This window comes from Stegostoma tigrinum, chromosome 12 (assembly GCF_030684315.1).
Source record: "Stegostoma tigrinum isolate sSteTig4 chromosome 12, sSteTig4.hap1, whole genome shotgun sequence".
Classification (NCBI taxonomy): Eukaryota; Metazoa; Chordata; class Chondrichthyes; order Orectolobiformes; family Stegostomatidae; genus Stegostoma; species Stegostoma tigrinum.
Genome location: NC_081365.1, coordinates 39,412,421 through 39,437,401, shown reverse-complemented (window position 1 = coordinate 39,437,401; position 24,981 = coordinate 39,412,421). Strand labels below are relative to the sequence as shown.

The following is a 24,981-nucleotide window of genomic DNA, read 5'->3' as shown; positions in this document are numbered from 1 at the left end:
GGAGTTAAAATCATGATATTGTTGAATGGTAGAGGCTGCTCAATGGACTGGATTGCTCGCTCCTGGTCGTGTTTCTCATGTTATGATGTTAGTATTCATGTTGCTATGTTTCAATCCACAGAGTAATAACTCTGCTAATCTTTATGAAGTTTGCAGGCATAAATCTTGTTTTATATTATTCTTCTATTTTAAATAAACAATTGGCTTGAGCAGAATCATTTTGCTTGAAAATCTTCTTTTATATCTTTTCCCAAGTTCCCTTGAACTAAATAAGCCTAAATTTTAACAAAACATTTGAAAGATGTGGTCACCTACTCTGCATCCTCTCCAGAGTTGCAATGTCAATTGCCATATGCAAGGACCAAAACATAAAGCTAATCCAATTCAATTGAATTCAAAACTGGACACTGTACTTCATAACAAGTCAAGTGTAGCACTATTTGTTTTGAATACCATAGTTATGACAGAATGGCCTAAATGCTATTTGCCTTGACAATGAGAACCTCACATTACTTCAACAGGTTTATTGAGTGTTATATCACTCACACATTTTAGATCCAGCAGTGGCAAAAAAACTGCCAACAACTAAAGGATTGGAAATTTGTCTTGGGTAGTGATGGTAACCATGAATGGAATAATCACTCAATGTATGCACCTTTTGCTATTCAGTTCCATGGACTGTGTATGCATCACCACCTCAGACAAATTTCTGCCTAAAGCATATTCAATGGTGAACATAAGAATGAACTGAGAGCAAGAGTTATAAACAAAAGTTGTATTTGCTGTCCTTCTTGGCACAGTTGGCAGTATGTATGCCAGTTGAATAGGCGCAATGTCATATTTACTGCTCAATTATAAAATCTGCAAACGCTAGAACAAAGTGTACATTTAGAATGAATACATCATGCTTAATTTGATAAGCCCTCTTTAAATTCTTGTGCAAAACGACTGATTGTCTGCATTGTATATGTTATCATTTACATTGTTTCCCAGACATTGCTACCCTATTGTGTTGAGGTTACTCGATTCCTTACAGACTACGGGTTAGAAATTTCTCTTGCTATTCTGTTGGGTACCTGTCTGTTTGAAATGAATGCTTTACTTTGGGATAAGGAGAACAGCATTTTCTTTCCTTTTCAGTGGAATGATGTGACTTTGAAACCTAGCCATCAGTACTCCTGAGGTGGTTGTAGGTTTTCCAATAAAATAATCTGAATAATTCTGAAGATCTACCTGTGAAAGCCTCTGAAGCAGTATTTCGTGTCTCAGTTTTGAGTTTTAAAAACAAACTGAGGATAACATATAATAGTACAAAGTGTTTCTGATTGTGCTCTTCATAACTTCAAATACGTTCTATATCAAAAGAGACTGGCAATTATCAAGCATTTTCATGTCCCCAGGATGTTCCAGAATGGTTCTTATTAAATGATGCACATTTAGTGTGTAGTCACATATTATGTAGGATATTTGTATGCTTGTAGACTTTGCGGTCTACAGTTAAAAATTTAATGAAAATTGCAAAGTGAATTTGAGATATTTGTTTGAAGTTAAATAAATATTGACAAGTCGGAGAGCACATGCTTATGTCACACTGACGTGAAGCCTAGGTCTAATCCTGTGGTAATTCTAGGTTACTCATAACTTGAGCTTCATAACAACCACACAATTGCATTATTTGCAAACAAATCATTAGCCTAGGCTTTCCTCCTGTTCATACTCTTTTTAGGATGGCGTTGTGGACAGGAGAGAGAAATTGGGAATTTTGTCACCTCACCAGAGATGTATGCGATTTTCCTGTAGAAGTAATATTTAAGTGAATATAAATACATATAACAGTAATGAATAAAATCCATTATTGCATGTATTTGCTTTCAATCATTCCTAAGTAAAATATTGCATTTCAGGAATCATAGTTGCAAAGGTGACGGGTACTTTCAAATCACAAGCTGGGGAATAGATCGCACTTTTTAAATATATTTCCTTGGGACGAATATCACTGGCAAAGAGGTGTGTGTTGCTTGCTCTAATTGCTAGTGAGAGGGTGAATGTGCAACACCTTTTTGACTACTTTCAGCCCATCTGGTGTAGGTCCTAGTATACTAAATTGAAATTTTTTGAAAAATCATTGATCTCGTTCAGTTATCCAAAGGCAACTATCAACAGGAGTATATAAGGACTGTGGTTGTTACAAACATGCTTCTCTTTTGTACTCCAGTGCTAATTCTCAGAATCAGACCCCATCACGCTCAACATTACTTGCATTGTTTGCCAAGGTTAATCTACTCTGGCCAGCTGCGGGGGCCGCAAGTGGATGTAAAGTGTACCTTGTGGTAGCTCTAGCAAAATAATTGCCATGAAAGAAATCCAGCATATTTAATAAGTTACGGGAAGAATCTTACACGGCTTGAAGGACATGAGCTATGTTGAGAAATGTGGGAGTCATAGAGTCATAACGCTGTACAGCATGCAAGCAGACACTTCAGTCCAACTTGACTATGCTGACTAGATGTCCTAAATTAGCCCAGTCCTTTTTGCCAGCATTTAGTCCCTATCCCTCTACGGCTCAGTGATTAGAACTGCTGCCTCACAGCACCAGGGACCTGGGTTCCATTTCACCCTCGGGTGACTGTCTATGTAGAGTTTGCACATTCTCCCCGTTTCTGCATGGATTTCCTCCGGGTGCTCCGGCTCCCTCCCACAGTCCAAAAATATGCAAGCTGTGTGGTTTGGCCATGCTAAATTTGCCCAGAGTGTTGAGGGATGTGTAGATTAGGTGGGCTATAGGGGGCTGTGTCTGGGTGGGATGTTCTGAGAGTCAGTGTGGACTTGTTGGGCTGAAGGGCCTGTTTCCATGCTGTAAGGATTCTATGAAAATGATCTAGATAATCAATTCTACTAATGTTAAACCCTTTCATTCACATGCCCATCCAGGTGCTTTTTAAATGTCATAACTGAACCAGCCTCTAGCACTTCCACTGACAGTTCATTCATACATGCACCACCTTCTATGTGAAAATTTTGCCCCTTAGGTTCCTTTTAAATCTTGCACATTTCACCTTAAACCTAAGCCCTCTAGTTTTAGACATGTTAGGGAGGCAGGGACGAGCTGGGCTGGTTTTGGGATGTGGTGAGGAGAGGGGAGATTTTGAAGCTTGTAATACTGCATCTGCTGTACCCCTTGTGGCCTCCTCTCCATCGGGGAAACCAAGCGGAGGCTTGGGGACCGCTTTGCAGAACACCTATGCTCAGTTCGCAATAAACAATGGCACCTCCCAGTCACGAACCATTTCAACTCTCCTTCCCATTCCTCAGATGACATGTCCATCCCGGGCCTCCTGCAGTACAACAATGATGCCACCCATAGGTTGCAGGAACAGCAACTCATATTCCGCTTGGGAACCCTGCAGCCCAATGGTATCAATGTGGATTTCACAAGCTTCAAAATCTCCCCTCCCCCTACCTCATCCCAAAACCAGCCCAGCTCGTCCCCGCCTCCTTAACCTGTTCTTCCTCTCACCTATCCCCTCCTCCCACCTCAAGCTGCACCCCCATTTCCTACCTACTAACCTCATCCCGCCCCCTTGACTTGTCTGTCCTCTCTGGACTGATCTATCTCCTCCCTACCTCCTCATCTACACTCACCTTTACTGGCTCCATCCCCACCTCTTTAACTTGTCTGTCTCCTCTCCACCTATCTTCTCCTCTATCCATCTTCAATCTGCCTCCCCTTTTCTCCCTATTTGTTTCAGAACCCTCTCCCCCTCCCCCATTTCTGAAGAAGGGCTTAGGCCCAAAACATCAGCTTTCCTGCTCCCCTGATGCTGCTTGGCCTGCTGTGTTCATCCAGCTCTACACCTTGTTGTGGATTCTCCAGCATCTGCAGTTCCCATTATCAATGATACGTGAAGTAGCCTTTAGGTAGTGTATCCCTGTGCAATAAGTCAAGGACAGATTCCAGTACCTTTCCAGGGGCTTGGTCACGGACAGTCAATGACCTGGGGCAGTCAGGATCAGGATCCTCTCCTCCTAAGGGAGTGAGGAGCGAAATGTCAGGCAACTCACCAGTTGACTAGGCTCTTTTAGTGGTTATGTGGGCTGTTTCCTCCTGCAGTGGAAGAAAGGTAGGGATTCAGTGAGATGAAAGTGGGACCACAGCTATTAATGCAGGTGGAAAAAGCGAAGAGCTCTACCGAGCGAGTGTGTGGGCATTGCAGAGGGTGTCCATGGTTGGTGATGTGGGGTTGGGCAAGAGTGTGTGAAAGAGGATGTTGCATTCCGTAGTGAGAGTCACAGAGCAAGAAACTTGGTGAGAGCTGGGTGTGATACCAGAGAAAGGATGAGTGAAAAGTCGCAGAGAGAAGTTGGTGGCTGTTACCCTGACAGAGTGGAGAGGTCATTGATCTTTCTCCGACATTGCTGGGCATCCTCCATTCAGCTGAAATCGCACTGGTCTGGGTGGTAAACTCAGCTCAGGCCAACACACTTTGGTATTGTGGCATTCACAGCCAACCCTGGATGGCCCTCTTCTGTAGGATTTCCAGGGTCACATCTGTAAAGTGAGGAGACACCAACCTACCCTTCTCTGCAGTGTCTGGGGCAAATATCTGGGGCATCTTGTAGGGCAGCTAAGGACTGTGGGACTTGTGCAGATTCATAGTGACCTTTTAAAGATGGTGCTGGCACCCGGGGTTGATTCAGTATTATCTTGTACATTAGCAAGTTTGTTGGGTGATGGAAACAGGCTAGTATTAGGCGAATATGTTGCCATAGGGACAGGCTAGATGACTAATGAGATAACAAAGTGTGGAGCTGGATGAACACAGCAGGCCAAGCAGCATCTTAGGAGCACAAAAGCTGACGTTTCGGGCCTAGACCCTTAATCAGAAAAGGAGGAGGGGGAGAGGGTTCTGAAATAAATAGGGAGAGAGGGGGAGGCAGATCGAAGATGGATAGAGGAGAAGATAGGTGGAGAGGAGACAGACAAGTTAAAGAGGCAGGATTTGTGTTTGGGATGACATAGTGAGAAATCTTGCTGGGTACCATGGAGAGAGAGACACTGAACAAAACTTAACGAAATTACACTTATCCAATAAGTGACAAGCTTCAACCCAGTGTTTCTGATGAAGCCCTGATAATAGCTGAAAGAACAGGTTCTGCAGATTAATGTTCATTTACTATTTATTTATCTGCAGTACTACCTGAAAAACAGATGAAAATCCTTCACTCTCCACTTGTGCATTCCAGATTGAGATGTTAATGGAATAACATCCCAAGGTGACAGACCAAATGAAATCCTTGGCACATACTTTCAACATTTTTCATAACTTTCAAAGATTTTGTTTCCAGCATCAAGAAGCTTTTATTTCCAGCAGCAGGGAATTCCAAGTTCCTTTGGCTTTTGGGAAGCCGCAGCAGCTACTGAGAATGGTTGGCATGGAGATATAGCTGAATTTGTTAACTATCAACCTTAGTTAGCTGATAAAGCTCAGACCAAACAGTTAAGCCGTGGTCAGGATGTTGCCAGAGTAATGCAGCAAGAATTGGTAATCTCAAAATCATTTCCTAATGAGAAGCTTTTAGTCTTGCACTGAACAGAACTGGGAATGCAGGAAAAGAAATTTTGAAAGGAAACAGAGACTCATGGATTTAAAAAAAAGGACAAGGTGGTTGGACCAATATTGGCAAGAATGCATTTGAAGGTGTAGCCTCTTTTAATGTTGTTATGGGTCGTTAATTAACTAATCTAACTAAGATTGATAGTAAACAGTTCAGTTGCATTGCCATACCAACCCCAGCTCATCTAAACAGTTTTGTTCACTCATGCTCCATAATTATTTCCTTTTAAACTTTGGTTTCTTCTGTCTTAGTCCTGATGACTGCAGATTTTCATTATCACAGAATGTTGGAAATATTCAGGACAGGCAGCATGTATAGAGGCAGAAACAGCTAACTGGTATGACCCGTCATCAGTATTGTGGCTTATAGGTTTTTTTTCTTACAGTACTTGTGGAACATAATGCAAAAGATGAGGGCCCAAATTTTCAAATCTATGTCAAGCACGCAGAGGCAGGAGAAATACCAGTCCCAGGAAGCCAGTCTTTTAAAATGCTGCCTTGCTGTTCCCATTTTTTTAATGAATGTACTTGGCTGGACTATAACCTGGCGAGAGTTTGAGCCTTTGAGCTAGGCAGGGCAGGTAGCTTGTCTGGTGACTGTGGTACTGTTCAATGCTTTAAAAGTAAAATAATGCTCCCATCCCATTTCTCTCCATGCTCTGTAAATAAAGTTATGTCAATAGATGATGATCATTGAAAAATGATCACTTTTTGTTGTAAAACACATTCAAAACACTGAAGTTCCTTCAAGATTAAAACAAATATTTCACTGAAGTTCTTAAAAGAATTTTGTTCCAAGAACAGCTGAAGATGTCCATCAAAATGTTCACTTCATAGGCACCCAATTGTGAAAATGATTGTTCCAAAAATCAGTCTCACAGCACATGACCTATCATGGCACTTGGCAATGGAAACAATGAAATATGTAGCTCTGATTTTGTCTATAAACTCAATTCATTTGTTCGACAGTTCCTTGATAGCTTTGGAAGTAATTTGACTGGCTGGTAGTGCCTTGAGAGGTTTGGCTGCCCGATGACCATCCCAGTCATCATATAAGCGATAGAAAGTGTCATGGACAGATGTGTGACACTTGCTCAATGTTAACCAACCCCATGATGTTCAGTTTTGGTTCCACTAGGGCCACTCAGCTCCTGACTTCATTACACCCTTGGTCCAAACATAGACAAAAGATCTGAATTCCAGATGTGAGATAAAAGCGACTGCCCTTGATTTCAAAGGCTAACATTTGACTGAATGTGACATCGAGGAGCCCTGGCAAAACCAAACTCAATAGGAATCAGCAAGAAACATCTCCATTAATTGGAATAAAATCTAACACAAAGTACAATTATTGTGGTTGTTGTGAATCAATCATCTCAGTCCCATGAATGAATTAAATATGATTTAATGCACTTATTGATACACAAACCTTTCACAATCCAAATGTATGCCTCACACCCCCAATCCCATACTTTCACGGTATTTTGATCTAAAATGTATCTCATTCTAATGGAAGTAAAAAAAATAGTCAATGTTAGAGTGTAAAAAAGTTTGTAAAATAATCTTGACATTTCATAAAGATGTGAGATGAGTTTTTGATTGCCAACTATTCCTGGAACAGAATGTGATGTGCTATCTTGCAAAGTGTTTTGATTAAATTCTTGTTAATACTTCGCTGCATCTACTGTGAAGTATGAATCAGCTAATGTTGCTTCTACCCGCTTTTGTTTTTCTCTATATATGGAGACCTGTAAGAAATTAAATTTACCAATCTAGCTGATGGATTAACACCAATGCACTGGAATTGTAATAACATGTGTTTCAAAAGACCCTTTCCTTCTAAAGCAACAAGAACTTATTCATTTCTGAGAGCGCCTATATTTGTGGCTTCTTGAAATGTGACGCTAATTTGTATTGTGTAACTGGACAACTTATCGATGCTAATGGGCAGCTGGATGATATTATCCCAGTCTGTTAAAGAGCAGAGTGAACAAGCCTTGGCTAAATCGTTTTATGCTGGATTTAGACTCCATGTTGTGTCTGGTTACCCGTTTATCCAGTTGCACTTTAGTTGCATGTGTAGTATGTGTAAAAGTTACAGAAATTAGCCATTGACAGTCTTGAAGAATTGCCCACTGTTGAAACCACAAAGTTCAGATTGCATGGTAGTAATGATGCTGATGCTATCAGCAGGCACCACCAGTATTCCTCTGAAACTGACAGCACCTTTTGGCATCACCATACATACATTTAGGTATGGCAAAATCCAGAATTTACCATCAGTGATTCTTGACTTCCCCATAGTGCTCATGGAAGTCAAGTAGAAATCATTGAACTGACGCAAGTGTTCCCCTTTGTGCTTTATTTACAATGTAAAAACCCTTGATAGAGTCACCTCACAGCTTGCTTCATGAGGTATAGGAACCTGGCTAACAATGTATTAAGTTCGTAATTACGGTTGCACTCACTGCCTCTTAAATCTAATTCTACATTCATATAAAGCCAAATTTCTTCATGATGATAGATTTGCATTTTAAACATTATTTAAAATCTGGGTGTTATTTCTGACTGAAGTTTAATCCCATGTGTGTCTGATTTATTTAATTAACTTGCTAAAATATCAATTGAAAATGAAAAATTCAATCCATTTTACTTCCTCGCTTGCTCACTGTGAAAACACTTCAATATGGTTGGTTGCTTATCCTGTTAGATGACGTAGTTGTTGAACATCTCGCAATCCCTTGAAATAGTGCCTGATTTAGACTGACATTGAGAATGAAAACATTCATGCCGAAGACGTCTTTGGGACTTTGAGAGCAACTTTTCTTGACATTGCAAGTGAGCTGTCACTTTGCTGCTAAGCACCAAATGCGTACAAATGAAAACAGTTTCTTCAATGTTTCCACCTCGGTGAACCTGAATCATAGCAGTGAGTCTCAATGCAAGTAAACAAATAGAGTAGGTAATATACCTTCTTAATCTGAATAGTAGGGAGTTATTTATAAGGAGACAGTGCTAATGTCACTTGACTAGTAATCCGGAGGACCAGGCTGATGCAATGGTAGCAGGGATGGCAGCTTGTAGAATTTAAGTTCACTTAATCAATACATTAGAACCGGAAGCTATTCTTATTAACAGTGACAATGAAGCTATCATTGATATGTCATAAAAATACCATGTTGTTCACTTATCCTTTAGAGAAGAAAATCTGGCCCACATGTGACTGCTGGCCCACAGCAACTTTTAATTGCCCTCTGAAATCACCTAGCAAGCCACTCAGTTGTCACTAATTACAGCAAAATCAAAAAAGCCTATAGCATTAAAGATGGGCTTGAGTTGGGGTGGTGTGGGAAGTGGGTTCACTTCTACTTCTCCCACATTCCATGAAACCTTTGGAGGAACAGAGTTCAGGACAAAAACAAAAATGGAAATTGCTGGAAAAGCTCAGCAGGTCTGGCAGCATCTGTGGAGAGAAATCAGAGTTAATGTTTTGGGTCAAACTCTTCTGAATTTGTTTCATAATCCATTGGTGATGATACTGTTTTTAAGGTTAAAACCTGATTAAAGGTGATCTTGTCTCTCTCACAATGTATTCTTTCCCCTTTAGGAGCTAAGCAACTGCCATTTTGTCCTTTAACGGTGCCAATGTGATAATGGCATTTTATACCGTCTATTCTGACAGAATAGAATAGTTCTTTCAGCAAATATATGCAAACTGAGTAGGAATTATTTCAGCTGTGCCTAAATGGGAAGAACTGGAACATTTTCAGATCAGAATGACACATTTAAGTATTGAATTTTTTTGTTGTAAATGCCTTCTGTTAGTCACCAACCCTGTATGATGCTGCCACTTGTCTTATAGACACAAAAACAGGAGTTGCTGCAAAAGCTCAGCAGGTCTGGCTGCATCTGTGAAGAGAAACCAGAGTTAATGTTTCGGGTCCCGGTGACCCTTCCTTCAGAACCCGATTGCCTTATAGAGCTGCCCATTGCAGCTTAGTTTGTACAATAAACTTTTAAGAAAATGCCAAATGAACTTATAAGAAAACCATTTAGATATATTTTTGTGGTGCTGTTAATGGTTTCTCCTGCATGCAGTGCCTATTTAGAAGTTTTGCTACTATCTTTCCCTCTTTGCTTCTGCACGCTTAACCGTACGTTGGGTTTATGTATTTAGAACAGTCATTGTATATTTTGTACCATATTCTTTTGAAATTTTTGCTATTCCTAACCTTTTAAAAAACATTAGAGTGAGTATAAAATGGAGAAACCAAACTGATATTTGTGTTGGAGATAATGGGAACTGCAGATGCTGGAGAATCCAAGATAATAGACTGTGAGGCTGGATGAACACAGCAGGCCCAGCAGGATCTCAGGAGCACAAAAGCTGACGATTCGGGCCTAGACCCTTCATCAGAGAGGGGGATGGGGTGAGGGTTCTGGAATAAATAGGGAGAGAGGGGGAGGTGGACCGAAGGTGGAGAGAAAAGAAGATAGGTGGAGAGGAGAGTATAGGTGGGGACGTAGGGAGGGGATAGGTCAGCCCAGGGAAGACGGACAGGTCAAGGAGGTGGGATGAGGTTAGTAGGTAGGAGATGGAGGTGCGGCTTGGTGTGGGAGGCAGAGACAGGCTGTGCTGCTTTTAGGATGCATTGGGGGGAGGGGATGAGCTGGGCTGGTTGTGTGATGCAGTGGGGACAGGGGACGAACTGGGCTGGCTTTGGGTTGCAGTGGGGGAAGGGGAGATTTTGAAACTGGTGAAGTCCACACTGATACCATTGGGCCGTAGGGTTCCCTAGCGGAATATGAGTTGCTGTTCCTGCAACCTTCGGGTGGCATCACTGTGGCACTGCAGGAGGCCCATGATGGACACGTCTTCCCTGGACTAACCTATCCCCTCCCTATCTCCCCACCTATACTCTGCTCTCCACCTATCTTCTTTACTCTCCATCTTCGGTCCGCCTCCCCCTCTCTCCCTATTTATTCCAGAACCCTCACCCCATCCCCCTCTCTAATGAAGGGTCTAGGCCCGAAACATCAGCTTTTGTGCTCCTGAGATGCTGCTTGGCCTGCTGTGTTCATCCAGCTTCACACTTTATTGTCTTGGTATTTGTGTTGCATGTTTTCTAATGGAACCATTGGTAGCATAACAACAGTAGACAGCCAGCAGCAACTCTAAGAAGAATAAATTGCCCAGGATATTAACTCTTATTGCTTTGGAAGAACAAGAAGATTTGGAAAATTGTTTGATGCTGTTTGTGGTGTTTTAACTACAAGGATACATGTACATCCTTCACATCCCAACTGATGACAAGTGGTAACCACCATTTCCCACGACCACACTAACTAAGTTTTTTGGGTGGCTTTCCCACCAGTTGAGGTGCCCGCTCATAGCATCTCATGCCAGCACTATTAGTATTATGCAGTACCATAGAGGGCTCACCATGCAGGGAGCACAAGAAACACACCTCCAAAGCTCCAAGAGCTGCCTAATTTTAAGGCACTCTGTGCTTGATTGAGGAAGCTGGCAGATGGTAAGGATGGTCTCGTGCTAAGATCTAGTCCCTGCCCTAGCTGTCAAAATCCAACCTCGCCCCCACCTCCTCCCCCACTCCACTGCCCAGACTTATCCTCCATAATCTGTGTCTCCAACCTGCCACCACTCACCTGTGCCTGGGACCCTACTTCTTCTAAGGTGTTATACCAATCTATGGCCACTGCCTTGCCATTGGTGCTGTTGAGTCCTATGGGGTCGTCAGTCCTTGGGAAAGCCTGCTGCTTTGTTAAGTCCTGAGTGGCAAGAGTGGCATAAGATGTGTTGCGGTTGTCTTGCCATCTCTTCAGCCTCAGCCTCATAACTGCAGCCAGTTATGCAGAAAGTAATAACTTTCACCCGCACAAGATTTTGGGCCAGGAGCTTGGCCTTGTTTTTTCAGTGTTGTAGAAGGAGAGCACTAAAGAGCATCTTGATAACTTTATGAAGCCCACCACAATGGACTTAGAAAATCATAGTATCATCAAACAAATTTGACGTGGATTTACAAAAGGGAAATCCTGTTTGACAAATTTCCTTATTTTTTCAGATGTTACTAGTGGGGTAGATAAGGGAAAGCCATGGATGTGACTTAGCTGGATTTCCAAATGGCATCTGATAAGGTGCCACACAAAAAAATTAATGGACAAGACCAGATTTTGTGGAGTTGGGATGATAAATTAATATGGATAGGCTAATGGAAAGGAAGCAGAGATTAGGCATAAATGGAGCATTTTCAAGTTGGTAGGCAGAGACCAGTGAAGTGCTGCAAAGATCAATGCTGGACCTCAACTGTTTACAATTTTTATTGAGAATTAGATGAAGAGACAGGGAGTAGTATATAACCAGTTTGCATTGATACAAAGCTGGGTGGCAAGGTAAGAGCTGGGAGGAAAAAGAAGATGCTGCAAACAGAGATAGTAGGAACTGCTGATGCTGGAGAATCTGAGATAACAAGCTGTAGACCTGGATGAACACAGGCCAAGCAGCATCAGAGGAGCAGGAAAGCTGATGTTTCGGGTTGAGACCCTTCCTTAGAAATGGGGGAGGGGATAGGGATTCCGAAAGATGCTGCAAACATATGAGCTTGTTGGCTTGTTTGCCAAGCTGGCTTGTTTTCATTCAGACGTTTCATCAGCATGCTAGGTAACATCATCAATGAGGCCTCCGATGAAACAAAGTTATTCTACTCTGCTTGGAATTTATATTGTTCAATCCGTTATGGTGAGTAGTGTCATTTCTGGTTTTGTTCTGCACGGGTTTGTATATTGGGTCCAATTTTATTGGTTTGTTGATTGCATTATGGATATAGAGCCATGCCTGTAGAAATTCCTGTGCTCATCTATGTTTGCTTGGTCTACTATGGTTACATTGTCCCTGTTAAACCGATGGCCTTCATTGTCCGAGTGCTAATGGGACAACGTAACCATTGTAGCCCAAGCCAAACATAGGCATGCACTGGAATTCCTAGCGGCATGGTCTTCAACCCATAATGCAATCAACAAACATATAGAATTGGACACCACGTAGGAATCTATACAGAAAAAAAAAACGGAAATGACACGACTCACCATAATGGACCAGACAATATAAATTCCAAGTGGTGTAGATCAACATCGCTTCACCAGAGGCCTCACTGATGATGTTACCTAGCATGGTGACGAAATGTCTGAAAAAAGAACAAGCCAGCTCAGTGAGCAAGTCAACAACCTCATCCAAAACCCGAGCTACAGATCTTTGCTAAAACTTTAAAGCTGCAAACGTATATAAAAAGGTTACATGATGGCTAACAGATGGCAGTTGGAGTATAATGTGAGAAGTGTGAAGTTATTTATTTTGGTAGGAAGAATAGAAAAGCAGTTTTTTTTTAAAGGTGTGAAACTTGGTAAATGTTAATGCTAAGACTTATTTGAGCTTGTACAAGAAATGCAGAAAATTAACATTCAGTACAATAAACAATTAGGAAAGCAAATGGCATGTTGGCCTTTATTGCAGCTGGTTTGGAGCAAAAGAATAAAGAAATTGTTCTGCTATTATGAAGGGTTTTGATGAGAACAATCTGGGGTGCTTTGCAGTTTTGTTGAGTTGGTTTACATTAGTACATCATGCATTGAAAGTGGGGCACCAGTAGTTCACTAAATTGGTTCCTAAGATGAGGAATTCATCCAGTAGTGAGAGGTAGTGCATATTGGGCCGAGAGTGCCTGGAATATTTTCATTCATACACACAATTCTGAAGGGAGTTTCATAGAGTCAGTGCTGAGATGTTGTTTCATCCTGGCTGGGGATTCAAAAACACAGGGGCACAATTAAAGGACAAAGGGTGAAATGTTTATGACTGAAATGAGGTAAAATACCTTCACTCTCAAAGGCAGGTGAACCTTTGGAGTTTCCTTGGTTGTTGTCGGAGTACAATGTTGATAAATGTGAGGTCATCCATTTTGGTAGGCAACAGCAAAATGGACTATGTTTTATATGTAAAAAAATTGCAGCATGCTGCTGTGGAGAGGGACTTGGGTGCCCTTGTGCATGAATCGCTAAAAGTAGGATTGCAGCTACAGCAGGTAATTAAAAAGTCAACTGGAATTTTGTCTGCCATTGCTAGAGGGATGGAATTTAAAAACAGGGAGGCTATGCTGCAGCTGTATAGGATCCTGTTGAGGCCACACCTGGAGTACTGTGTGCAGTTTTGGCCTACTTTCTTGAGAAGGGACATACTAGCACTGGAGGGGGTGCAGAGGAGATTCACTCGGTTGATTCCAGAGTTGAGAGGGTTGCATTATGAGGAGAGACTGAGTAGGCTGGGATTATACTCATTGGAGTTCAGAAAAATGAGGGGAGATCTTCTAGAAACATATAAGATTATGAAGGGAATAGATAAGGTGGAGGTAGGGAGGTTGTTTCTGCTAGCAGGTGAAACTAGGACTAGAGGGCATCGCCTCAAAATAAAGGGAAGCAGATGTAGGACTGAGGTCAGGAGGAACTTCTCCACCCAAAGGGTTGTGAATCTGTGGAATTCCCTGCCCAGTGAAGTGGTTGAAGCTACCTCACTGAATGTTTTTAAGGCAAGGATGGATAAATTTTTGAACAGTAAACGAATTAAGGATTATGGTGAGTGGGCAGGTAAGTGGAGCTGAGTCTCAAAAAGATCAGCTATGATCTTATTAAATGGCAGGGCAGGCTCGAGGGACCAGATACTCCTGCTCCTTGTTCTTATGTTGGAAATGCCTCATGGGTGAATATATATAAGACTGGCCCAGACAGGTTTTTGGTTTGCTGGGGAATGAAAGGATTTTGGGAGGGGAGAGTAAAATTAAGTTCAAGGTCAAGATCATCTATGAATAGTGGAGCCACATTTCTGCTCCGACATCTTGTGTTTTTGTATTTCTTGTGTTTCAGTCAGACATAGTTATGGTATGATGAAGAGAGATAACGAGGTGTAGAGCTGGATGAACACAGTAGGCCAAGCAGCATCAGAGGAGCAGGAAACCTGATGTTTCGGGCCTAGACCCTTCTTCAGAAAATATCTCTATGGTATGATGAAGCTGTGATGAAGAGTCGTCTAGTCTTGAAACATTAGTTTGTCTCTTTCCCTGGATGTTGCCTGACTCATTGTGATTTCTAGTTTGTTTTTAGTATTGTATTACCTTGTTTCTGAAAGAGGACAATCAAGACAATAACTTATCAAATTGTTTTTGTTGCTTGACTTCTTCTTGGAATAAGAACTGCTCTGTCATTTGGTTATCATAGTTTGTTGAGTATCTTGGCAATTCGGTGGCTTGTTTATTCAGTCTATACTAATCAGTTTGTTCCCTGTACATTATGTTACCAGGACTGTAGGAACAGTCATTGCTTTTCCTGTGTAAGCTGCAGTTTGGCATAATGGAGGTGTAACAGTTTGCTTGTAAAGTGCATTTGTGACTTCTGAATTCGATATATAATTGAAAAAAAAATGGATAAACACAGAGTTAACTCTATTACTATTAGTCAGGAACAAATATGACCTTTTCTGTTCCCTGAATACAATATCAGCATAACTAAGCTTGCAAGGCTTTGATGAATGAACAAAAGGTTCTGTTAATACTTAGAAAGCCAGCCTTATCTTTCATTGTTGCACTGAAAGCTAACACAATCACTATGTTTTATTATTTATTATTCGATACATAAAGATCTGCCCTCACTTGACATAATTTGTTTTTGCCCAGAATCAAATGCAGATAAAATTTAGAGCACCAGAGGCATCTTTACATATAGCCTTAAATTTTATTTTGGTGATTTATGGGGCAGCAAGTGGAATATACCTAGAAGTAAAGACTGGGGCATGGTATAAGTAGTGTTAACAATTAAGATGTGTATGTATGTTGACATTTATAGAATTGGGGAAAGTTAAGTGAAGTGATCAAGGCGTGCATGCAGGATCCTGCACATGTTGTACAGAAGTGATAAAAATCAAGGTGACCAAGAAGAAGAGATCAAGTAACACTCAAATTTGAAAAGTTTTCATGTATAGGGGCTGGGTAAAACTGAGTGTGATAAGAATGATCGATTGGTTTTGAACAGGAAATGGTGCAGAGAATCTTAATTGCAGTTCAGTCAGGCAGCCGCTAATGTAAGAATACAAAATGCACTGTATTAGTAGTTGTATAAGAGAACCATTCGTAGAATCATTGGCCATTGCAGCATATTAGAAAAATGAAAAAAAGTTGCATTATTTACCCTGTCCAGGTAAATGAGAGATGTTTGAACGGCAAATTATCTTCAATTATTAACAAGATATAAGAAATAATCTAAAAGATAAATGAAATGTCAGTTTATCACTCCAGGGGGTTGAAATGGTAAGGAAATGATTAGTTAGTTGTATAGATCGTTAATCAAACTCTATTTATCATATTGGCCCAGGAGAGAGGTTTGAAGAATATCATGTATGAGTTCAGCAGAAACCAGGGCTTGAAGAGTTAAATTATATTTTTAAACTTGGGATTTGCATTCCCATGAATTTTGAATGATAATCCCTCTGCACTATTTAAAATGATAAAGAGATAATCTTAAAGACTAGTGCTAGACCAAATGGCAACCGGAATAACTTTTTTTGAAGTGACATGGAGCAAAGACAGGAAAATGGAATTGAGATATAAATGACCTATAATGTAACACAAGAGTGGAGCAACCCAAGGGCTTATTACCGTTCCTCTGTCTTTGCAAGGCACAAGAAAGGTATCCAAGTTATGGTCTGGCTTTGTCTTGAAAGAGTTGCAGAGGGAAGAAAAGTGTTTGGCATGAATAAAACTACTGACCACCTTGAAGACTGCTTCACTGCTTAGGAGTTTTGGGACATTCCTTTTAAACTCAAAGAAGAAGCTAAGGGGAAGGTCTAGATCCAAGACCTAGTGTAAGAGATGGTAAATTGCTCAATTTTCATAAAACTTAAGGAACCGTAGCTCACATTTTTACGTTCAGTATTTTAAAATTATTTTGATATCAGTGGTAATACTGCTTCAAAAATGTTAGCTTGCATCAAATGAACACACATTGCTTTACAAATTTCTTTTGTCGATATGTACTATGTTATGTGTCCAAGCATTGCTAATTAAGGGTTAGAGATAATGGGAACTGCAGATGCTGGAGAATCCAAGATAATAAAATGTGAGGCTGGATGAACACAGCAGGCGTTCTTGATCACTGTGGGGGGTAAGTTGCGGTCCTTGAAGAACTTGGACATCTGGGATGTGCGGGAGTGGAATGTCTTATCGTGGGAGCAGATGCGTGGAGGCGGAAGAATTGGGAATAGGGGATGGAATTTTTGCAGGAGGGTGGGTGGGAGGAGGTGTATTCTAGGTAGCTGTGGGAGTCGGTGGGCTTGAAATGGACATCAGTTACAAGCTGGTTGCCTGAGATGGAGACTGAGAGGTCCAGGAAGGTGAGGGATGTGCTGGAGATGGCCCAGGTGAACTGAAGGTTGGGGTGGAAGGTGTTAGTGAAGTGGATGAACTGTTCAAGCTCCTCTGGGGAGCAAGAGGCGGCGCCGATACAGTCATCAATGTACCGGAGGAAGAGGTGGGGTTTGGGGCCTGTGTAGGTGCGGAAGAGGGACTGTTCCACGTAACCTACAAAGAGGCAGACATAGCTGGGGCCCATGCGGGTGCCTATAGCCACCCCCTTAGTCTGTAGGAAGTGGGAACCTTCCAACCCCACCACACCCGGCACCTTCCCCTGCAACCGCAGGATATGCTACACTTGCCCCCACACCTCCTCCCTCACCCCTATCTCCGGCCCCAAGATGACATTCCACATTAAGCAGAGGTTCACCTGCACATCTGCCAATGTGGTATACTGCATCCACTGTACCCGGTGTGGCTTCCTCTACATTGGGGAAACCAAGCGGAGGCTTGGGGACCGCTTTGCAGAACATCTCTGCTCAGTTCGCAACAACAACTGCACCTCCCAGTCGCGAATCATTTCCACTCCCCCTCCCATTCTTTAGATGACATGTCCATCATGGGCTTCCTGCAGTGCCACAATGATGCCACCCGAAGGTTGCAGGAACAGCAACTCATATTCCGCTTGGGAACCCTGCAGCCCAATGGTATCAATGTGGACTTCATCAGTTTCAAAATCTCCCCTTCCCCCACCACATCCCTAAACCAGCCCAGTTCGTCCCCTCCCCCCACTGCACCACACAACCAGCCCAGCTCTTCCCCTCCACCCACTGCATCCCAAAACCAGTCCAACCTGTCTCTGCCTCCCTAACCTGTTCTTCCTCTCACCCATCCCTTCCTACCACCCCAAGCCGCACCCCCATCTACCTACTAACCTCATCCCACCTCCTTGACCTGTCCGCCTTCCCTGGACTGACCTATCCCCTCGCTACCTCCCCACCTATACTCTCTCCACCTATCTTCTTTACTCTCCATCTTCGGTCCGCCTGCCCCTCTCTCCCTATTTATTCCAGAACCCTCACCCCATCCCCCTGTCTGATGAAGGGTCTAGGCCCGAAACGTCAGCTTTTGTGCTCCTCATTGCTAATTAAGGTTTAATTATGATATAACTTGGGGCAGGAAGTAGAGGCAGAACCCAGGATTTATCTCATTGAATACAGCGATTTAACCTACGCTGTTGATACTGTCATGCATCAAACTCTTAACCAGCTGAATATGCTATAATTAATTAATCTTGGGAGAGTCTAAAATGCAGTCCACATGCCCATTGAGAGTCAGGATTTTTCAACTGAGCATTCCCAGAGTTTAATTGGAATATTTCAGCACACCTTGAGGATTTGAGAAGATATCAATGATGACCTCATGGACTTGAATTTTATCAAGTACTATCCCATATAAGTAAACAATCTGTTGTAATTCTGCATCTAGATTGTTGATGGTTTCAGGCACCATGTTAATTGAACATAATGATTTCTATTTGTGATTCATCTTGCGTTACCTTGGTTTGCACATGTAATATTCAAATACATAAGATTGCTGGTAACCAAAAAGAAACCCCAGTTAACAAATCATTATCTCAGCATCTTGTCAAAGCAAATATATATATTTAGAGTATTCATGCATCTTTAAGAAGTGCATAATTTAAGTGACAAAGCTAACTTCAGAGACAATAATTTGGAAAACAGCATGTGTTTGGTGAATGAATCAAGTGTTCATAAACTGTAGGTTTCTGTGCCTGCAGAACAGTCTGTAGTTTGATTAAAATCATCTCCATTTATTACTTCCTTTATATAAATGTTCTCCATTCTCCCCCTACTCTCATCAGTGAAAATTATGCCAATTTTAAGAAGTTTAAGATGATTTACTTCCAATAAATATTGAAGATACAGTATTTGTGCTGCAAAGCAGCAATGTCATGATATATGTATAAGCCGACAAAGGGATTATGTCTTGTATTTCATTACAAATTATATTTCAGTTGTACGCCTACTCATATTTGTGAAATGTGATCTTTTTCTGAATCAGTCTTAGTGGCACCAGTCCGATTGCCTTATATTTCAAGTAAATGAGAAATATATTATGCAAAAGAGAAGTACAGCATCATCACCATTCCTTTAACTTCATAACAGGCCATTTTCTTGCAGGCTCCTTTTATAAGTTCAGCAAGTTGAGCATTGAACCCATGTGAAAATCTAAGTGGAGAACAGAGTTTGTAAAACACCAAGCAGCTGAAACATCACAAGATTTTTGTGATTGGAAGTTGGCTTTGTATTGTTAGTGTTGCAGTTGTCTCAGCAGATGACTCAACAGCTGCACCAGCAGTAACCAGAGATAGAATTCAACACTGAGATATAATACAATGTCAGCATTGTAACCCTGATTAAATTATGTGCTGTACATCTTATGATATTAGATCATTTACCATCTTAAATCAAACCTTCCCCTTGTACTTAATTGCTTTTTCGGTTTAACTCCCCTGATGTGCCGGACGCTTTCTGCTTTATGGAAACAAACAATTGTGTTTGTCATCAACCAGCCAACTTGATAAATTGTGTCTTGCTTAAGTCAGGCTGGACTCAGTTATGAGCAATGGGAGACCAGCTAAATCCAATATTTCTGGCATATTTACACAGCAGGAATCTTGGAATTGGGAATGTGTATTCAATAGGATGAAATTTCACATTTGACGTATTGTAAATGATCCTGCAACCCACAGCACAAAAGAGGAACCATGAAAGCAGAACTTCGTGATTACAAAACTGAATATACAACATTGCTCAGCTTTTTGACTAGACATTGTTTTAGTATCAAAGATGGTGATAAATAATCAGTGCAGGTCACTGCATTTTCTTAACTATTTGGCTGGCATTTTGCACTGTAGGTTCCGGAGCAGAAGTATCAACATATGTTTTTTCTGTGAAGGGAGCTTGATGTTTTTGTTTCAAAAATATGTCAGCCTGGAAACATGGTCAGGTTGAGACTGTTTTACAGGTAATCACATACAAAGGCTCTTCAGCACGGCAGTACTTCACTGTATGCTGCTTTGAGTCAGACTGTTTTGCAGGTGCCAAGGGCAGGTCCTGAAAATACTAAAGGCCTCATTAGAGTAAAACCAGCTTCCCACATTTACAGTAAAAACAGAAATTTTTCATGTTGAGACTTTTCAAATGGGAGGACTCAGTTAGAAATGGTTCCAAAGAAGAACATGCACGCCACTATTAATACATTTCTTCACAGATTAATTGCCTCTGTTATAAAATATTCATCTTTGTTTTCAAATCCCTCTATGACCTTGTCCATCGAAATCTCTATAATTTCCCAAAACACACAACTCTCCAAGATATCTCTGTTTCCCGATTCTGGCCAGATAGGTTACTCAGGTTTAATCACTGCATCATTGGCAGGCCTGCCTGTAGTTGCTTGTGCTCCAAACTGTGGACAACCTTCCCTACACTCCTTGAATATTACCCCCCCCAACCCACCCCCCATCCCCGCCTTTCAGATAGTCTCAAAAACCTATTCCTTCACTTCCCTAATACCTTCGTATGTGGCATGGCGCAGATGTTTTGATAACACTCCTGTGAAGTGCCTTGTTTCACTAAAATATTTCACTATTTAAAGTTGCTGTATTAATACAATTTGTTGTTACTGATTAGTTGTTTATGATTGCTAATTAACTTCTGCTCACTTCTCTTTTGGCTGATTTTTAACTCTGAGAGCCCAGTAGTTATTTTGCAAAGTTTGAAAAAAGGTTTAGTCCAGTCAGGGCAATTCAAGTGGTGGGGACGACTCCAAGTCTGCAGAGGGGTATAGACTGGTTCAGTGAGTGGGAAAAAACTTGGCAGATGGAATAAGATGCGGGAAAATGTGAGGTTATGCACCTTGGTAGGAAGAATAGAGAAACTGAATATTATTTAATTGGAGAAAGACTGCAAAAAAACAGAGGGGGATTTGGGTGTCCTGAAGCATGAATCACAGAAAGCCAGCAGGCAATAGGGAATGTAAAAGGAATGTTGGCCTTTACTTCAAAGGGAAAAGAGCATAAAGATATGGAAGTCTTGCTACAACTGTACAATATACTGTCAGAACATAATGTACCTCATTAGCGCAATGTTTTTCACTGTTATTATTCATAAAATGTTAATGTTGATGGTCTGATAGTCAACCGCCAGTCAGGAATCAATCAACTCCATAGATTATTTTGTTAAATGCATCAGAAGTTGTGCAGCATGTATTACAGCAAACCAACTGATTCATGTGTGTGCTGTTTAAAACAGCACTACAAATGAACCGGCCGGCAATGTTACATCATTGTGCACACATAGCATGTGGGAGTCTCTAAAGGTGAGCTCTCTTCAAGGACAAGTACGCCTATAATGATACTACCCCAAAAGCAGCGCACAGTGTAAGCCTGGGCCAGCATTTTTGGCAATAGCCATGACTCATTATAGCTTGGACCAATTTTCTGCCAGTTTTCTTTATTCTAATCAGGCTGCCTGGTTACAGACAGTCTATTGTCAATTAAGCAAGGTTGTGGAGGGCAGGTAGGAGAGTGGAGTTAACTGTTCAATTTCTTTCCTACTCTCAATTGTCTGAAACAAGCCCTCCAATGCTGCATCAGAAAACATAGAAAGCCTCTCAGTAGCTTGGGTTGCCACTTTGCCCTTCTCAATTTTTCTGCTTGCTGTCAGTCAAGCGTGCAGCTTTCCTGATCCTGTTGCAGATTTGACACGAGGACATTAACTCTCACTTTCTCATAGTCCCTATGTGCATATGGTTAGGTGGGTCAGCGCATGTTGCACCTTCCCATGCATCTGTTTACAGACACAATTGAATTTGAAGGCCCTATCGCATTTAAATAGCCTATATCAACCTGGCAAATTAAGTTACTACAGATATGCGCCGACAAGTAGGACAATTTCACTTGTGAAAATACTGTTTGCATATGTTCAAACTCGTTAGATGAAAACTTTTCCTCTAATATGTTCGGAATCTTACAATTAATTTGCAATTTGCTATGTTTAACAGCCCTGTTTTTCAAGCGTAATTTATTGTGCTGAATGCATTGAGATGCTGCAACATGATATGGCACGATATAAGTGTGAGTTATAATTAAAACTAAAAATAGAAATTGCTAGAGAAACTCACCAGTTCTGGCAGCATCTGTGAGAAGAAAGCAGAGTTAATATTTCAATTTAATTTGATTTTAATAATGAAAATAGTTGGTTGACAGGGAACTGGGAATCTTATTGCCACTCTTCAACGATCCTGTCCCAGTGGTTCCTTGTGTATGATGCACCATCCAATATGCTGGTCATTTCATATATTTGAACTGGCCATAAGCTAGTCGATGCTAGGCCTCTCCTTTTTTCATTTAATCATATTGAAACAGATATACTTTCGTATGGGTGCCTTTGAATAGCAACTGGAAACAGGAATCATGACTATTTCTCTAATATGTAGGCACTGAAGCCAATTATAATCTCTTAAGTCTGTGACATCCATGCCATACTGAAGGATTTGAATACATGTATTTTGGCTGAGATACTAAATCAGGTTCTTGATTTCCCCCTTGGATAGATTCAGGAATCCCATCACCTATGTTGAAGTACAGAAGTGTTTTCAAAATCCAAAACAAGATGTGAACTGCTATTGAACTAATTTTGCTAAACTATCCTGACTAAAACAGGCAGCAAAAGTTTCTACAAATATGTAAATTGTAAACAAGTGGCAAAGGTAAACATTGGTCCTTTAGAGGATGAGAAGGCCAATTTAAAACTGGTAATGAGGAAATAGTGAAGTGGTTGAAGCTACCTCACTGAATTTTTTTAAGGCAAGGCTAGATAAAGTTTTGAATAGTAAAGGAATTAAGGGTTATGGTGAGTGGGTGGGTAAGTGGAGCTCAGTTTCAAAAAGATCAACCATGACCTTATTGAATGGCAGGGCAGGCTCAAAGGACCAGATGGCCTACTCCTACTCCTAGTTCTTATGCTCTTATGTTCTTATGTTATGTTCTATCCTAATAGCCAATTTGAGGTAGTCCATCAAACATTGTATGTTTGCTAGAAATAGCGTACATTCAAACATAGGAACTATTCAAGTTGTTTTCTTTCAATTGCCTGGAAGCTTGTGGAAATGGAGGCAATGCCTTAGCCAATCTGAATTGGTTTGCCAACCAATCAGCACCCTTTTCTTTCTGTACAATAAATCATTGTGATTGTTTGAAACTTGACCTTCTTGCCATTGTCCTGAAGTGTGAGACCAAACTCTTGGGAACATGTACCTGTTCAACAACATTCAAGTGCTATATGATCAAGCAACTTTGGAGAAGGGGAGTTATCCTTAGTATGTCAGCCAATACTTATCCATCAGTCAGCATTACAAAATAGATCATTTGCTCATTATTACAATTTTGACGAACCTTTGCCATGAAGTCAACCACTTCATTTCCCTACATTGCAAAATTCACTAATGCCCTTCAGGGAAGGAAACTGCTGTTCTTACCTTGTCTGGCCTACGTGTGACTCCAGACCCACAACAAGGTGGGTGATTTTCAATTGCCCTGAGGACAATTAGTGAAGGGCAATAAATGCCATCCCAGCTAGGGGTGCCCTCATCGAATTTTTTTCCAAAGAAATAAAGAGAGTACACTTAAAAAGTTCATTATTTGTTGCAGAATGCTTTTGGGGCATTCCAAAAAGTGAAAGATCTCATATAAATCCAAGGGTATTCTTTCTTTAGTGCATCATCCTGTCTGGTTGTGTGGATCAGTGTGGCCTTGATCTTTGAGTACTCATTGTCTACAGGTTTAGAACCAGAGGACTGGAGGATTGTAAATGTTGTGCCCTTGTTCAAGAAGCGCAGAAGGGATGGCCCAGGTAATTATAGACCTGTGAGCCTTGCGTCTATTATAGGAAAACTTTTGGAAAGGATTATAAGAGATAGGATTTATAATCACCTAGCAAGCAACAATTTGATTGGAGATAGTCAGCATGGATGCGTCAAGCGCAGGTTGTGTCTCACAAACCTCATTGAGTTTTTTGAGAAGGTGACCAAGCATGTGGATGAAGATAGGGTATTTGACGTGGTGTACATGGACTTCAGTAAAGCCTTTGATAAGGTTCCACCTGGTAGGCTATTGGAGAAAATACAGAGGCATGGGATTGAGGGAAATTTAGCAGTTTGGATCAGAAACTGGCTTTCTGTAAGAAGGCAACGAGTGGTGGTTGATGGAAAATATTCTGTCTGAGTCCGGTTACGAGTGGTGTGCCTCAAGGATCTGTTTTGTGACCACTGCTGTTTGTGATTTTTATAAATGATTTGGACACAGGCATTGGTGGATGGGTTAGTAAGTTTGCAGATGACACTAAAGTCAGTTGAGTGGTGGACAGTGTGGAAGAATGTTGCAGGTTGCAGGGAGACTTGGATAAACTGCAGAATTGGGCCGAAAGGTGGCAAATGGAGTTAAATACAGATAAATGTGAGGTGATTCACTTTGGGAGGAATAATAGGAAGGCAGAATACCAGGTCAATGGAAAGATTTTTGGTAGTGTGGATGTGCAGAGGGATCTTGGTGTTCATGTACATAGATCCCTGAAAGTTGCCACCCAGGTCGACAGTGCTGTTAAGAAGGCTTATGGTGTTTTAGGTTTTATTGGTAGAGGGTTTGAGTTCAGGAGCTGTGATGTCATGCTGCAACTGTACAAAACACTAGTGCGGCCTCATTTGGAATATTGCGTGCAGTTCTGGCCACCCCATTACAGGAAGGATGTGGAAGCATTGGAAAATGTGCAGAGGAGATTTACCAGGATGTTGCCTGGTCTGGAGCGCAGGCCCTATGAAGAAAGGCTGAGGGACTTGAGTCTGTACTCATTGGAGAGAAGGAGGCTAAGAGCAGA

The 24,981-nt window shown here is 41.3% G+C and overlaps 1 protein-coding gene across 1 annotated transcript in view; it reads left to right on the top strand.

Annotated features, from left to right (window-relative positions):
• The window catches only part of LOC125456939 (immunoglobulin superfamily member 3-like), a 189,105-nt gene that overhangs the window by 4,911 nt on the left and 159,213 nt on the right, over positions 1–24,981 (top strand). The gene's annotated exons all lie outside the window — the stretch shown is intronic.